Source organism: Hyla sarda, chromosome 1 (genome assembly GCF_029499605.1).
Source record: "Hyla sarda isolate aHylSar1 chromosome 1, aHylSar1.hap1, whole genome shotgun sequence".
NCBI classification, from domain to species: Eukaryota; Metazoa; Chordata; class Amphibia; order Anura; family Hylidae; genus Hyla; species Hyla sarda.
The window spans coordinates 397103867-397119739 of record NC_079189.1 but is presented as its reverse complement, the minus strand read 5'-3'; positions in this window follow the sequence as shown (position 1 = coordinate 397119739).

The following is a 15873-nucleotide window of genomic DNA, read 5'->3' as shown; positions in this document are numbered from 1 at the left end:
AAGCCACCTTAGACCTTTCAGTGGGGAACTGGTCCGACATCATCTCCAAGTGTAACGAACATTGGGAAAGGAAGCCACGGCAAAACTTAGAGTCCCCATCAAATTTATCCGGCAAGGATAGTCGTAGTCCAGAAGCGGCCACTCGCTGCGGGGGAGGTACAGGAGCTGGCGGAGGAGATGGTTGCTGGAGCTGTGGTAGTAACTGTTGAAGCATAACAGTCAGTTGAGACAGCTGTTGGCCTTGTTGCGCAATCTGTTGTGACTGCTGGGCGACCACCGTGGTGAGGTCAGCGACAACTGGCAGAGGAACTTCAGCGGGATCCATGGCCGGATCTACTGTCACGATGCCGGCTGGCAGGTAGTGGATCCTCTGTGCCAGAGAGGGATTGGCGTGGACCGTGCTAGAGGATCGGTTCTAAGTCACTACTGGTTTTCACCAGAGCCCGCCGCAAAGCGGGATGGTCTTGCTGCGGCGGTAGTGACCAGGTCGTATCCCCTAGCAACGGCTCAACCTCTCTGGCTGCTGAAGATAGGCGCGGTACAAGGGAGTAGACAGAAGCAAGGTCGGACGTAGCAGAAGGTCGGGGCAGGCAGCAAGGATCGTAGTCAGGGGCAACGGCAGGAGGTCTGGAACACAGGCTAGGAACACACAAGGAAACGCTTTCACTGGCACTAAGGCAACAAGATCCGGCGAGGGAGTGAAGGGGAAGTGAGGTGATATAGGGAAGTGCACAGGTGTAAACACTAATTGGAACCACTGCGCCAATCAGCGGCGCAGTGGCCCTTTAAATCGCAAAGACCCGGCGCGCGCGCGCCCTAGGGAGCGGGGCCGCGCGCGCCGGGACAGAACTGACGGGGAGCGAGTCAGGTACGGGAGCCGGGGTGCGCATCGCGAGCGGGCGCTACCCGCATCGCGACTCGCATCCCGGCCAGAGGCGGTATCGCAGCGCCCCGGGTCCGTGGAACCGACCGGAGCGCTGCAGTGAGAGGAGTGTAGCGAGCGCTCCGGGGAGGAGCGGGGACCCGGAGCGCTCGGCGTAACAGCCAGAAGTGTATTCAAAAGGAATAGGACATATAAAGGAAGGACTTACACTTCTCCTCCCTTATGGATCCACTTCTGACTTTGGCTCAAAAACTGCAGTGGCCGTACTCCAAAAACTGCCAGAAAAAAAACAAGTGGAAACTTAGCCTAAGACTCTCAAACTGACACAGTTTCAGCTAAAACCACAGTGAGTGTGTCATAACCAAAAAAAAATCCTTATGCACCTGTCAATGTGTATTTTTTTTTCTTTCTGTACGATGAAGCTTGTACAATCTTAGCATTTTAGCTATCCACTTATTTTTTGGATTTTTGTTTTAAACTAGGGCTACATGTAGACTTTGGTTGTGTAATTCCCAAACAATTTTGGCATATACTGTGTGTGTGTGTGTGTGTGTGTGTGTGTATATATATATATATATATATATATATATATATCCAAAATTCAGTTCTTTTCTTCCCATTCTTCAGATCTGGTATGGAATGCACAGCTCCTGTTAATTGACCTGTGCACAGAACTTGCTGGACATTGTATAAATACCTTGGCAACTCTATTGTCCAGCGTGGACCTCCTTCACTCCACTCCTCATCTTATAGCTATATATATCTACCAGGTTGTTATTATACATTATGAACATAATGAGCAAGCCTGCCAGCCACGTCACAGCCATAAAATGGAGTGGCGCTGAGCAGCGTCCACCACCACCGCGGCTGACACCAGCGTTAGTACACGTGGCCAAATTTTACATCATGGATTTTGCCACACTTAGGCTAGATTTATTTCTTGCATATTTTTGAGGACTGCCTACAGTTTTTGAGCCAAAGCCATAAATGTATTCAAAAGGAATAGGAAATATAAAGGAAGGACTTATACATCTCCTTCCTACTGGATTCACTTCTGACTTTGGCTCAAAAATTGCAGGGGCAGATATCCAAAAACTGCCAGGAAAAACCCTTGTGGAAATCTGGCCTGAGTTAGCCACAAAATCCAAGTGTTACGGGTTTTAAAGTGGTTTTGCCTTGGACTTGCTGTAGATTTTCTCTTCTGCAATGCAATAAATTTATGTCACATGTTAATTCATCCATATGTGAGAGGAAATTGTGAGTTAGATTTATCATGTAGACACTGTTGGGAGTTCTATTTAGGCCATATCCCCACTGAGGGTGTATTAAATCTAAAATAATCTTAATACACCCTCCGTTGGTTTCAATGGCATTTCTGCACAGTAATTCAAATTTAGAACCGGTGTGTGTATTCTTTTCCATGCAGATTTCAAATACACGCGCATAAGTGACACATCCGTAACGTGTACATATTCTGCCTAAAAATGCATTGGGAAGCCAGGATATGAGAACATTTGGGACAAAAAATAAATAAATGAAATGCAGCAGGTATGATCTATTTTGTAAGATAGCGCGAGTGGCACGGCACTGCTCTCACTAATGGACTCGATGTGGTATAGGTGGATGAATGTGAATGAGGGTGGTGGTGCTCTGGTCAAAACTGAAACACAGGTGATATGATAGGATGAAGACAAAGGATCAGACCGGTAGACTCGTGTTACGCCTAGCGCTCCGGGTCCCCGCTCCTCCCCGGAGCGCTCACGGCGTCTTTCTCCCTGCAGCGCCCCGGTCAGTCCCGCTGACCGGGAGCGCTGCACTGTCTTGGCCGTTGGGGATGCGATTCGCACAGCGGGACGCGCCCGCTCGCGAATCGCATCCCAGGTCACTTACCCGTCCCGCTCATTTGCTGAGCCTTTAACAAGGCTTATCTTGGCTGCTGAATGATTGCTGGATTATCAATGTCGGGCACACATCCCCTATTTTTACAGGGCAACGTGCAGCCGATATTTTTACTTTATAGGGCTGCACAAAAAAGTGATCATCAGACATTTGCACATTCGTCCCCTGATCGCTGGCCCTTTCATGTGGGGCGATTATGGGGAATGAGCGCTCTTAAAGGGGTACTTCGCTGCTCGGCCTTTGGAACAAACTGTTCCAAACGCTGGAGCCAGCGCCGGGAGCTCATAGCCCCTCCCCCTCATGATGTCACACCCCGTTCCCTCATTGCAAGTCTATGGGAGGGGGCGTGACCGCCATCACGCCCCCCTCCCATAAACTTGCATTGAGGGGTAGGGCATGACATCATGAGGGGCGGGGCTATGATGTCACGAGCTCCAGGCACCAATGTCGGAAGGCTGAGCAGCAGAGTACCCCTTTAAGTATGCTCATTTGCCCGATAGCCATCCCATATAAAAGGGCCTTTCCCTTTTCTAAAAGGTTGCTTATAGTGTTCATAAGAAAACCTAATCATTATATTATTCACAAAATATGGTGGATGCATACTAATACAAGTCTAAATCATCAAAAGCTTTATTGGTGTCAAATATTCATATATTTAGCAATGCAGTTTATGTCCATTAAAAGGTGTTACTGTTCTATACAATCTGCAAGGTTGAGATAACAATGTTTTAATTTCATTTGCAACTATAAAAACTTCTGTTGGTTACTAATAGTTTTTAAGTAATACCAAAAAAAATCAAAAGTCATTCTAGTCAGCATTGGCATAGTCCACTAGCGTTTAATGGACTTTGTGGTATTCCGGCAGGCTGTAAAATGAGTTAAATATGAAAATCTATAGGAATTCAATAGAGGGCATACTATACTACATATCTAGGTCATGAACATTGCTTTTCTGATTAATAATACAAATACACTTAGTATAAGGCTAAGTTTCCACTGGCAGTTTTTGGATATCTACCACTGGCAGTTTTTGAGCCAAAGCCAGAAGTGTATTCAAAAGGAATAGGACATATAAAGGAAGGACTTACACTTCTCCTCCCTTATGGATCCACTTCTGACTTTGGCTCAAAAACTGCAGTGGCCGTACTCCAAAAACTGCCAGAAAAAAAACAAGTGGAAACTTAGCCTAAGACTCTCAAACTGACACAGTTTCAGCTAAAACCACAGTGAGTGTGTCATAACCAAAAAAAAATCCTTATGCACCTGTCAATGTGTATTTTTTTTTTCTTTCTGTACGATGAAGCTTGTACAATCTTAGCATTTTAGCTATCCACTTATTTTTTGGATTTTTGTTTTAAACTAGGGCTACATGTAGACTTTGGTTGTGTAATTCCCAAACAATTTTGGCATATACTGTGTGTGTGTGTGTGTGTGTGTGTGTGTGTGTGTGTGTGTATATATATATATATATATATATATATATATATATATATATATATCCAAAATTCAGTTCTTTTCTTCCCATTCTTCAGATCTGGTATGGAATGCACAGCTCCTGTTAATTGACCTGTGCACAGAACTTGCTGGACATTGTATAAATACCTTGGCAACTCTATTGTCCAGCGTGGACCTCCTTCACTCCACTCCTCATCTTATAGCTATATATATCTACCAGGTTGTTATTATACATTATGAACATAATGAGCAAGCCTGCCAGCCACGTCACAGCCATAAAATGGAGTGGCGCTGAGCAGCGTCCACCACCACCGCGGCTGACACCAGCGTTAGTACACGTGGCCAAATTTTACATCATGGATTTTGCCACACTTAGGCTAGATTTATTTCTTGCATATTTTTGAGGACTGCCTACAGTTTTTGAGCCAAAGCCATAAATGTATTCAAAGGAAATAGGAAATATAAAGGAAGGACTTATACATCTCCTTCCTACTGGATTCACTTCTGACTTTGGCTCAAAAATTGCAGTGGCAGATATCCAAAAACTGCCAGGAAAAACCCTTGTGGAAATCTGGCCTGAGTTAGCCACAAAATCCAAGTGTTACGGGTTTTAAAGTGGTTTTGCCTTGGACTTGCTGTAGACTTTCTCTTCTGCAATGCAATAAATTTATGTCACATGTTAATTCATCCATATGTGAGAGGAAATTGTGAGTTAGATTTATCATGTAGACACTGTTGGGAGTTCTATTTAGGCCATATCCCCACTGAGGGTGTATTAAATCTAAAATAATCTTAATACACCCTCCGTTGGTTTCAATGGCATTTCTGCACAGTAATTCAAATTTAGAACCGGTGTGTGTATTCTTTTCCATGCAGATTTCAAATACACGCGCATAAGTGACACATCCGTAACGTGTACATATTCTGCCTAAAAATGCATTGGGAAGCCAGGATATGAGAACATTTGGGACAAAAAATAAATAAATGAAATGCAGCAGGTATGATCTATTTTGTAAGATAGCGCGAGTGGCACGGCACTGCTCTCACTAATGGACTCGATGTGGTATAGGTGGATGAATGTGAATGAGGGTGGTGGTGCTCTGGTCAAAACTGAAACACAGGTGATATGATAGGATGAAGACAAAGGATCAGACCGGTAGACTCGTGTTACGCCTAGCGCTCCGGGTCCCCGCTCCTCCCCGGAGCGCTCACGGCGTCTTTCTCCCTGCAGCGCCCCGGTCAGTCCCGCTGACCGGGAGCGCTGCACTGTCTTGGCCGTTGGGGATGCGATTCGCACAGCGGGACGCGCCCGCTCGCGAATCGCATCCCAGGTCACTTACCCGTCCCGGTCCCCTGCTGTCATGTGCTGGCGCGCGCGGCTCCGCTCTCTAGGGCGCGCGCGCGCCAGCTCTCTGAGACTTAAAGGGCCAGTGCACCAATGATTGGTGCCTGGTCCAATTAGCTTAATTAGCTTCCACCTGGTCCCTGACTATATCTGACCTCCTCCCATGCACTCCCTTGCCGGATCTTGTTGCCTTGTGCCAGTGAAAGCGTTTAGTGTGTCCAAAGCCTGTGTTCCTGAACTTCTGCTATCCACCCTGACTACGAACCTTGCCGCCTGCCCCCGACCTTCTGCTACGTCTGACCTTGCCTCTGCCTAGTCCTTCTGTCCCACGCCTTCTCAGCAGTCAGCGAGGTAGAGCCGTTGCTAGTGGATACGACCTGGTTGCTACTGCCGCAGCAAGACCATCCCGCTTTGCGGCGGGCTCTGGTGAAAACCAGTAGCCTCTTAGAACCGGTCCACTAGCACGGTCCACGCCAATCCCTCGCTGACACAGAGGATCCACTACCTGGAAGCCGAATCGTGACAGTAGATCCGGCCATGGATCCCGCTGAGGTGCCGCTGCCAAGTCTCGCTGATCTTCCCACGGTGGTCGCTCAGCAATCGCAGCAGATTGCCCAACAAGGACAGCAGCTGTCGCAGTTGACCGCCATGTTACAGCAACTTCTGCCTCTGCTACAGCAGCAACCATCTCCTCCGCCAGCTCCTGCACCTCCTCCGCAGCGAGTGGCCGCTCCTAACCTCCGCTTGTCCCTGCCAGACAAATTTGATGGGGACTCTAAACTCTGCCGTGGATTTTTGTCTCAGTGTTCCCTGCATATGGAGATGTTGTCGGACTTGTTTCCTACAGAACGGTCTAAGGTGGCGTTCGTAGTGAGCCTTCTTTCAGGAAAGGCCTTGTCTTGGGCCACACCGCTCTGGGACCGCAATGATCCTGCCACAGCCACAGTCCAGTCCTTCTTCGCTGAAGTCCGAAGTGTCTTCGAGGAACCTGCCCGAGCCTCTTCTGCTGAGACTGCCCTGCTGAACCTGGTCCAGGGTAATTCTTCCGTTGGCGAGTACGCCATACAATTCCGTACTCTTGCTTCTGAACTATCCTGGAATAATGAGGCTCTCTGCGCGACCTTTAAAAAAGGCCTATCCAGTCGCATCAAGGATGTGCTGGCCGCACGAGAGATTCCTGCCAACCTCCAAGAACTCATCCATTTGGCTACCCGCATTGACATGCGTTTTTCTGAGCGACACCAAGAGCACCGCCAGGAAAAAGACTTAGATCTCTGGGCACCTCTCCCACAGCATCCTTTGCAGTCTTCGCCTGGGCCTCCCGCCGAGGAGGCCATGCAAGTGGATCGGTCTCGCCTGACCCAGGAAGAGAGGAATCGCCGTAGAGAAGAAAATCTCTGTCTGTACTGTGCCAGTACTGAGCATTTCTTGGTGGATTGCCCTATCCGTCCTCCACGCCTGGGAAACGCACGCACGCACCCAGCTCACGTGGGTGTTGCATCTTTTGGTTCTAAGTCTTCTTCTCCACGTCTCACGGTGCCCGTGCGGATTTCTTCTACAGCCAACTCCTCCCTCTCAGCCGTGGCCTGCTTGGACTCTGGTGCCTCTGGAAATTTTATTTTGGAGTCGTTTGTTAATAAATTCAGCATCCCGGTGACCCGTCTCGTCAAGCCGCTCTACATTTCCGCGGTCAACGGAGCCAGATTGGACTGCACCGTGCGTTACCGCACAGAACCCCTCCTGATGTCTATTGGACCCCACCTCGAGAGAATTGAGCTCTTCGTTCTCCCCGGCTGTACCTCTGAGGTCCTCCTCGGTCTGCCATGGCTCCGGCTTCATTCCCCCACCCTTGATTGGACCACCGGGGAGATCAAGAACTGGGACTCTGCCTGCCACAGGAAGTGCCTCTCCCCCCCTCCCAGTCCCGTCAGGCAAGCCTCTGTGCCTCCCCATGGCCCCCGTCCTGGTGTCACACTGCCCCGTGCCAGGCCTCGCCCTCTGCCCTCCCTCCCCATTCCCACTCCTGCTGTACTGCCTGCCGTTGAGGAAACCCTCCATTCTTTCCCGGTGTCCTCATCCCAGGGGAGGCAGTTACCGGACAAAGAGAAGGGGAGACCTAAGGGGGGGGGTACTGTTACGCCTAGCGCTCCGGGTCCCCGCTCCTCCCCGGAGCGCTCACGGCGTCTTTCTCCCTGCAGCGCCCCGGTCAGTCCCGCTGACCGGGAGCGCTGCACTGTCTTGGCCGTTGGGGATGCGATTCGCACAGCGGGACGCGCCCGCTCGCGAATCGCATCCCAGGTCACTTACCCGTCCCGGTCCCCTGCTGTCATGTGCTGGCGCGCGCGGCTCCGCTCTCTAGGGCGCGCGCGCGCCAGCTCTCTGAGACTTAAAGGGCCAGTGCACCAATGATTGGTGCCTGGTCCAATTAGCTTAATTAGCTTCCACCTGGTCCCTGACTATATCTGACCTCCTCCCATGCACTCCCTTGCCGGATCTTGTTGCCTTGTGCCAGTGAAAGCGTTTAGTGTGTCCAAAGCCTGTGTTCCTGAACTTCTGCTATCCACCCTGACTACGAACCTTGCCGCCTGCCCCCGACCTTCTGCTACGTCTGACCTTGCCTCTGCCTAGTCCTTCTGTCCCACGCCTTCTCAGCAGTCAGCGAGGTAGAGCCGTTGCTAGTGGATATGACCTGGTTGCTACTGCCGCAGCAAGACCATCCCGCTTTGCGGCGGGCTCTGGTGAAAACCAGTAGCCTCTTAGAACCGGTCCACTAGCACGGTCCACGCCAATCCCTCGCTGACACAGAGGATCCACTACCTGGAAGCCGAATCGTGACAGTAGATCCGGCCATGGATCCCGCTGAGGTGCCGCTGCCAAGTCTCGCTGATCTTCCCACGGTGGTCGCTCAGCAATCGCAGCAGATTGCCCAACAAGGACAGCAGCTGTCGCAGTTGACCGCCATGTTACAGCAACTTCTGCCTCTGCTACAGCAGCAACCATCTCCTCCGCCAGCTCCTGCACCTCCTCCGCAGCGAGTGGCCGCTCCTAACCTCCGCTTGTCCCTGCCAGACAAATTTGATGGGGACTCTAAACTCTGCCGTGGATTTTTGTCTCAGTGTTCCCTGCATATGGAGATGTTGTCGGACTTGTTTCCTACAGAACGGTCTAAGGTGGCGTTCGTAGTGAGCCTTCTTTCAGGAAAGGCCTTGTCTTGGGCCACACCGCTCTGGGACCGCAATGATCCTGCCACAGCCACAGTCCAGTCCTTCTTCGCTGAAGTCCGAAGTGTCTTCGAGGAACCTGCCCGAGCCTCTTCTGCTGAGACTGCCCTGCTGAACCTGGTCCAGGGTAATTCTTCCGTTGGCGAGTACGCCATACAATTCCGTACTCTTGCTTCTGAACTATCCTGGAATAATGAGGCTCTCTGCGCGACCTTTAAAAAAGGCCTATCCAGTCGCATCAAGGATGTGCTGGCCGCACGAGAGATTCCTGCCAACCTCCAAGAACTCATCCATTTGGCTACCCGCATTGACATGCGTTTTTCTGAGCGACACCAAGAGCACCGCCAGGAAAAAGACTTAGATCTCTGGGCACCTCTCCCACAGCATCCTTTGCAGTCTTCGCCTGGGCCTCCCGCCGAGGAGGCCATGCAAGTGGATCGGTCTCGCCTGACCCAGGAAGAGAGGAATCGCCGTAGAGAAGAAAATCTCTGTCTGTACTGTGCCAGTACTGAGCATTTCTTGGTGGATTGCCCTATCCGTCCTCCACGCCTGGGAAACGCACGCACGCACCCAGCTCACGTGGGTGTTGCATCTTTTGGTTCTAAGTCTTCTTCTCCACGTCTCACGGTGCCCGTGCGGATTTCTTCTACAGCCAACTCCTCCCTCTCAGCCGTGGCCTGCTTGGACTCTGGTGCCTCTGGAAATTTTATTTTGGAGTCGTTTGTTAATAAATTCAGCATCCCGGTGACCCGTCTCGTCAAGCCGCTCTACATTTCCGCGGTCAACGGAGCCAGATTGGACTGCACCGTGCGTTACCGCACAGAACCCCTCCTGATGTCTATTGGACCCCACCTCGAGAGAATTGAGCTCTTCGTTCTCCCCGGCTGTACCTCTGAGGTCCTCCTCGGTCTGCCATGGCTCCGGCTTCATTCCCCCACCCTTGATTGGACCACCGGGGAGATCAAGAACTGGGACTCTGCCTGCCACAGGAAGTGCCTCTCCCCCCCTCCCAGTCCCGTCAGGCAAGCCTCTGTGCCTCCCCATGGCCCCCGTCCTGGTGTCACACTGCCCCGTGCCAGGCCTCGCCCTCTGCCCTCCCTCCCCATTCCCACTCCTGCTGTACTGCCTGCCGTTGAGGAAACCCTCCATTCTTTCCCGGTGTCCTCATCCCAGGGGAGGCAGTTACCGGACAAAGAGAAGGGGAGACCTAAGGGGGGGGGTACTGTTACGCCTAGCGCTCCGGGTCCCCGCTCCTCCCCGGAGCGCTCACGGCGTCTTTCTCCCTGCAGCGCCCCGGTCAGTCCCGCTGACCGGGAGCGCTGCACTGTCTTGGCCGTTGGGGATGCGATTCGCACAGCGGGACGCGCCCGCTCGCGAATCGCATCCCAGGTCACTTACCCGTCCCGGTCCCCTGCTGTCATGTGCTGGCGCGCGCGGCTCCGCTCTCTAGGGCGCGCGCGCGCCAGCTCTCTGAGACTTAAAGGGCCAGTGCACCAATGATTGGTGCCTGGTCCAATTAGCTTAATTAGCTTCCACCTGGTCCCTGACTATATCTGACCTCCTCCCATGCACTCCCTTGCCGGATCTTGTTGCCTTGTGCCAGTGAAAGCGTTTAGTGTGTCCAAAGCCTGTGTTCCTGAACTTCTGCTATCCACCCTGACTACGAACCTTGCCGCCTGCCCCCGACCTTCTGCTACGTCTGACCTTGCCTCTGCCTAGTCCTTCTGTCCCACGCCTTCTCAGCAGTCAGCGAGGTAGAGCCGTTGCTAGTGGATACGACCTGGTTGCTACTGCCGCAGCAAGACCATCCCGCTTTGCGGCGGGCTCTGGTGAAAACCAGTAGCCTCTTAGAACCGGTCCACTAGCACGGTCCACGCCAATCCCTCGCTGACACAGAGGATCCACTACCTGGAAGCCGAATCGTGACAACTCGCCACGATTCTCTTCTTTTTTATTTGCGTCAGCAATTCATACACAAATGCTCACAAACTTGGGGGGTCAGGACGTGCAGTGGGGGGATAAACTGGCAACAGACTCTGTTTCGCACGGCTCACCGTGCTTCCTCCGGCCATGATGGCCGGAGGAAGCACGGTGAGCCGTGCGAAACGGAGTCTGTTGCCAGTTTATCCCCCCACTGCACGTCCTGACCCCCCAAGTTTGTGAGTATTTGTCTATGAATTGCTGACGCAAATAAAGAAGAAGAGAATCGTGGTGAGTCTGCCGGTCTGATCTTTTGTCTTCATCCTATCATGATCTATTTTGTGGCAATGTGAACTTAGCCTTACACTCACGTCTCTTTTGTGCACATGTAGCTATGGGAAGTAATTTGTTTATGCATGAAACCTTAAACCAATGAAGCATAGTTTACAGTATGACATTACTCAAGACACTCTGTCCAGCTTAACAGCTTTAGGGGATCTCCAGTCAGGATCTATTATTTATTCTTCACCCATACTAGTAGAATTGTGGAGAATCACTGTCTGTGTATTGTGACATATGTAGTTACATTTATCCCAATATGCAGTAAGAATTTTTATTGGATTCTCCTGTGGCCTTATAAATACTGGTGCCTGAATCCTGCATACTGGTTATTCTGTAAATCTTAGTAAAATGATCACCTTCTTGTATTTGTGGCACATCTGGTGAGATCATTTCTATGTTTCCTCTCACACCTGTCATGACATTTATCCGTTTTGTTAGTGTCTTAATGTCTTAGGGCGCTATGCAGTGTACTTAAATCCTGCACATTACCTGCTGCATACATTAACCTTATCTAGGCTTGTGCTGCTTATGACTTCCTGAAACATGAAAAGGTTCAGAACCTTGATTTACCAAATTATCTTCTGCTCTTTGGGAATTTGTACCAAATCCAATCTTATTAGTTGGTAATCCAATGCTATCTGTTTGTAGCTAACAGTTTCTGGTCTGTTACAACATTTTCTGTCAACTCATTTAACACTATGTAATCTTAGAGAATATCAAGCTATTCTGAAACTTATTTATATTGATAGAGGGGAAATAAAAGTGTAGTAATGATCTGCTTATGAGGTATGTTCAAACTAGGGTTATAGGAACGATGTCATTTCCTTCATAATCCTAATCTGTAATGATTTGTTTTAGAAATCATTTATGATCGATTAAGATCACTGGCCATCCACCATTGGCCCATAATTATAGTGGCTATTGTGCCAGTATTTAGCCCCTTTCACACTGCCGTTGTGACCTGCCAGGCAGCGGATGTCAGCAAAGGAGGGGAGAATAGCGGGAGAAAAATTTGTGTTTGCGACGTCTTTTTCTCCTGCTACTCCCGCTACAAAAACAACGCCGCCCGACGGACCCATTTATAGTCAATGGGATCCATCGGGACCTGTTGTTGCCCGTTGTGCCCCGTCCTGATAACGGATGTTAAAGGGGTACTACCATGCTGACAACTTATCCCCTATCTAAAGGATAGGGGATAAGTTGCCTGATCGCGCGGGGTCCCGCCGCTGGGGACCCCCACAATCTCGCACGCAGCACCCTGCTCTCATCAGGCCCCGGAGCGAACATCCGCTCCGGGTCTGATGACGGGGCAGGTGATCGTGATGTCACAGCTCTGCCCCCGTGTGATGTCACGCTCCGCCCCCTCAATGCAAATCTATGGCAGGGGCGAGACAGCTGTCTCGCCCCCTGCCATAGACTTACATTGAGGGGGCGGAGTGTGATGTCACATGGGAGCGGAGCCGTGATGTCACGATACTCCGGCCCCGTGATCGACAGTCATCAGACACGGAACGACGTTCGCTCCGGGGCCTGATGAGAGCGTGACCCTGCACGATCAGGCAACTTATCCCCTATCCTTTAGATAGGAGATAAGTTGTCAGCACAGTAGTACCCCTTTAAAGGCAAAAAAGAAAGAAAGCCTAATGGACGTTTTCAGGCGGGGCACAACGGCAGTGTTATGACACACAGCAAACAAACAATTTATTATGAATAGCGCAAAAAAGAATAAAGGGCCCCTCGTCTGACAAGCGGTGTGATATTAGGAAAAAGACATGTGGCATGCCAGGAAGGTATGCGATGTAAAATGTGATAGCTTGTGCCATGTATTAGTCTGATCATCAGTTTCCCTCTAGTGCTTTTCTATGGTTCCACAGCCTAGGCCAACTAAAGGTGCATTCACACCACATCAACGGATCCAGCTGGGAAATGTCAAAACTGGGCGGAAGCCGGATCCAGCCCCCATCTCATTCTTTTATTTTTGCTCCATATCGGGTTTTGTAGCCGGGCTGAAAACCATAGCATACCACGGTTTTCAGTCCAGCCACAAAACCGGATATGGGGCAAAAATGGGACAACCAGAGTCACTATCTGACTCGGTTGGCTCATTCAAATTAATGAGATGTGGGCCAGGTCTGGCTGGGATATAGGAGTGCCCAGTTTTGACATTACCCAGCCGGATCTGGTGACCATATGAAGAAAATATGGTTTGAATGCACCCTTATAGTTTACAAATGAGACAGATTTGTCAAATAGGAAGAGCCTCTCTGAAAAATGTGGTGCATAGTAATAGTAAATTCCTCGTTTGTCATTTATTCTTGCTGGATAAAATAGTGATGCATGCACTTTAAACCTGACAAAGATGAAGCAATGCAATTGGGAACATAAACCTTCATAAAACCATGATGGACCCCATTCTAAGTCAATAGGGTCTATAGGCAATCATATGGATCCATCATGAACAGAACTTTATATACTCATCTGCCATAAACAGTGCATACAGTGGGTCAAAAAAGTATTTAGTCGGCCACCAATTGTGCAAGTTCTCCCACTTAAAAAGATGAGAGAGGCCTCTAATTTTCATCATAGGTATACCTCAACTATGAGAGACATAATGAGAAAAAAAAAATCTGATTTTAAAAGAATTTTTTTGCAAATGATGGTGGAAAATAAGTATTTGGTCACCTACAAACAAGAAAGTTCTCTGGCTGTCACAGACCTGTAACTTCTTTAAAGGGGTACTTCGGCCCTAAGATAGCTTATCCCTTATCCAAAGGATAGGGGATAAGATGTCTGATCGCGGGGGTTCCCCCGCAATTTCTCATGCAGCACCCACCTGTCTCAGCTGCACGAAGCTATGATTGCTCTGTGTCTGAAGCCTCACGACCACACAGCCGAAGTATCATGACTTCACAACTTTGCCCCCTTGTGACATCACGCCCCCAATGGGGCGGAGTTGTGACATCACGATACTCCGGCCCCATGGTCGTGAGGCTTCAGACACAGAGTGATCATCACTTTGTGCAGCTGAGACAGGTGGGTGCTGCATGAATGATTGCAGAGGTTCCCAGCAGCACGATCAGACATCTTATCCCCTTTCCTTTGGATAGGACTCCATGCAATATCTCGCACCGTGGTGTCAAAATGATCACAAGAGTGGTGAGCAAAAATCCCAGAATTACACAGGGGGACCTAGTGAATGACCTGCAGAAAGCTGGGACCAAAGTAACAAAGGCTACCATCAGTAACACACTACACCACCAAGCACTCAAATCATGCAGTGACAGACTGCTTAAGCCAGTACATGTCCGAGCCCGTCTGAAGTTTGCTAGAGAGCATTTGGATGATCCAGAAGAGTATTGGGAGAATGTCATATGGTCAGATGAAACCAAAGTAGAAATTTTTGGTTAAAAACTCAACTCGTCGTGTTTGGAGGAGAAAGAATGCTGAGTTGCATCCAAAGAACACCATACCTACTGTGAAGCATGGGGGTGGAAACATCATGCTTTAGGGCTGTTTTTCTGCTAAGAGATCAGGATGACTGATATATAGGAAAGAATGAATGGGACCATGTATCGTGAGATTTTGAGTGAAAACCTCCTTCCATCAGCAAGGGCATTGAAGATGAAACATGGTTGGGTCTTTCAGCATAACAATGATACCAAGCTCACCACCCTGGCAATGAAGGAGTGGCTTCATAAGAAGCATTTCAAGGTCCTGAAGTGGCCTAGCCAGTCTCCAGATCTCACCCCCATAGAAAACTTTTGCAGGGAGTTGAAAGTCCTTGTTGCCCAGCGACAGCCCAAAAACATCACTGCTCTAGAGGAGATCTGCATGGAGGAATGGGCCAAAATACCAGCAACAGTGTGTGAAAACCTTGTGAAGACTTACAGAAAACGTTTGACCTCTGTCATTGCCAACAAGGGGTATATAACAAAGTATTGAGATTAACTTTTGTTATTCACCAAATACTTATTTTTCACCATAATTTGCAAATAAAATCTTTAAAAATCAGACAATGTGATTTTATGGATATTTTTTGCTCATTACCGTATGTCTCTCATAGTTGAGGTATACCTATGAGGAAAATTACAGGCCTCTCTCATCTTTTTAAGTGGAAGAACTTGCACAATTGGTGGCTGACTAAATACTTATTTGCCCCACTATATACCTGGAATACACAATGCATGATCCTTGATTTCAGTGTTATATATGTAAATCTGAAATTCAACAATACTATATCAAGATGAAATCTACAAAACATGATAAAGATGGAGATTGCCAATATGCAGGATTTGCATTCATATGCAAATGATCTCTGGTAACCAGTATAAAATGTATGCAGATGTTGTGTCAATTGTACTTCATTTCTTAAAGTGTTAGCATACCCTGTGGCTATGGTCAATCCTCTGGTCAATAAGTGTGTAATGAATATTGATTATCAACCTTGGAACATTCATCATCTGGTTCGTCTTTGTTTTTTATCAGATTAAATTATTAATTAAAATAAATGTATATTTATGAATGAGAAATCAGGCAACATGGTCTCCATTGTTGAACAAGGGCAGTGCTGCAATACCATTTGTGGGAACTGAGGGTCAAATTGGGGTAAACCATGGCACTGGGGACCCCGGAGCACCCACCTGTGTGAGCTTCACGAAGCGATGATCATTCCGAGTCTGAAGCCTCATGACCACAGGGCGGAAGTATCATGACGCCACGCCTCGTCCCATAGACTTTCATTAAGGTGGCGTCATCACGGCCCCGTGGTCATGAGGCTTCAGACTCGGAGCGTCCAGCGCTGCTTGGAG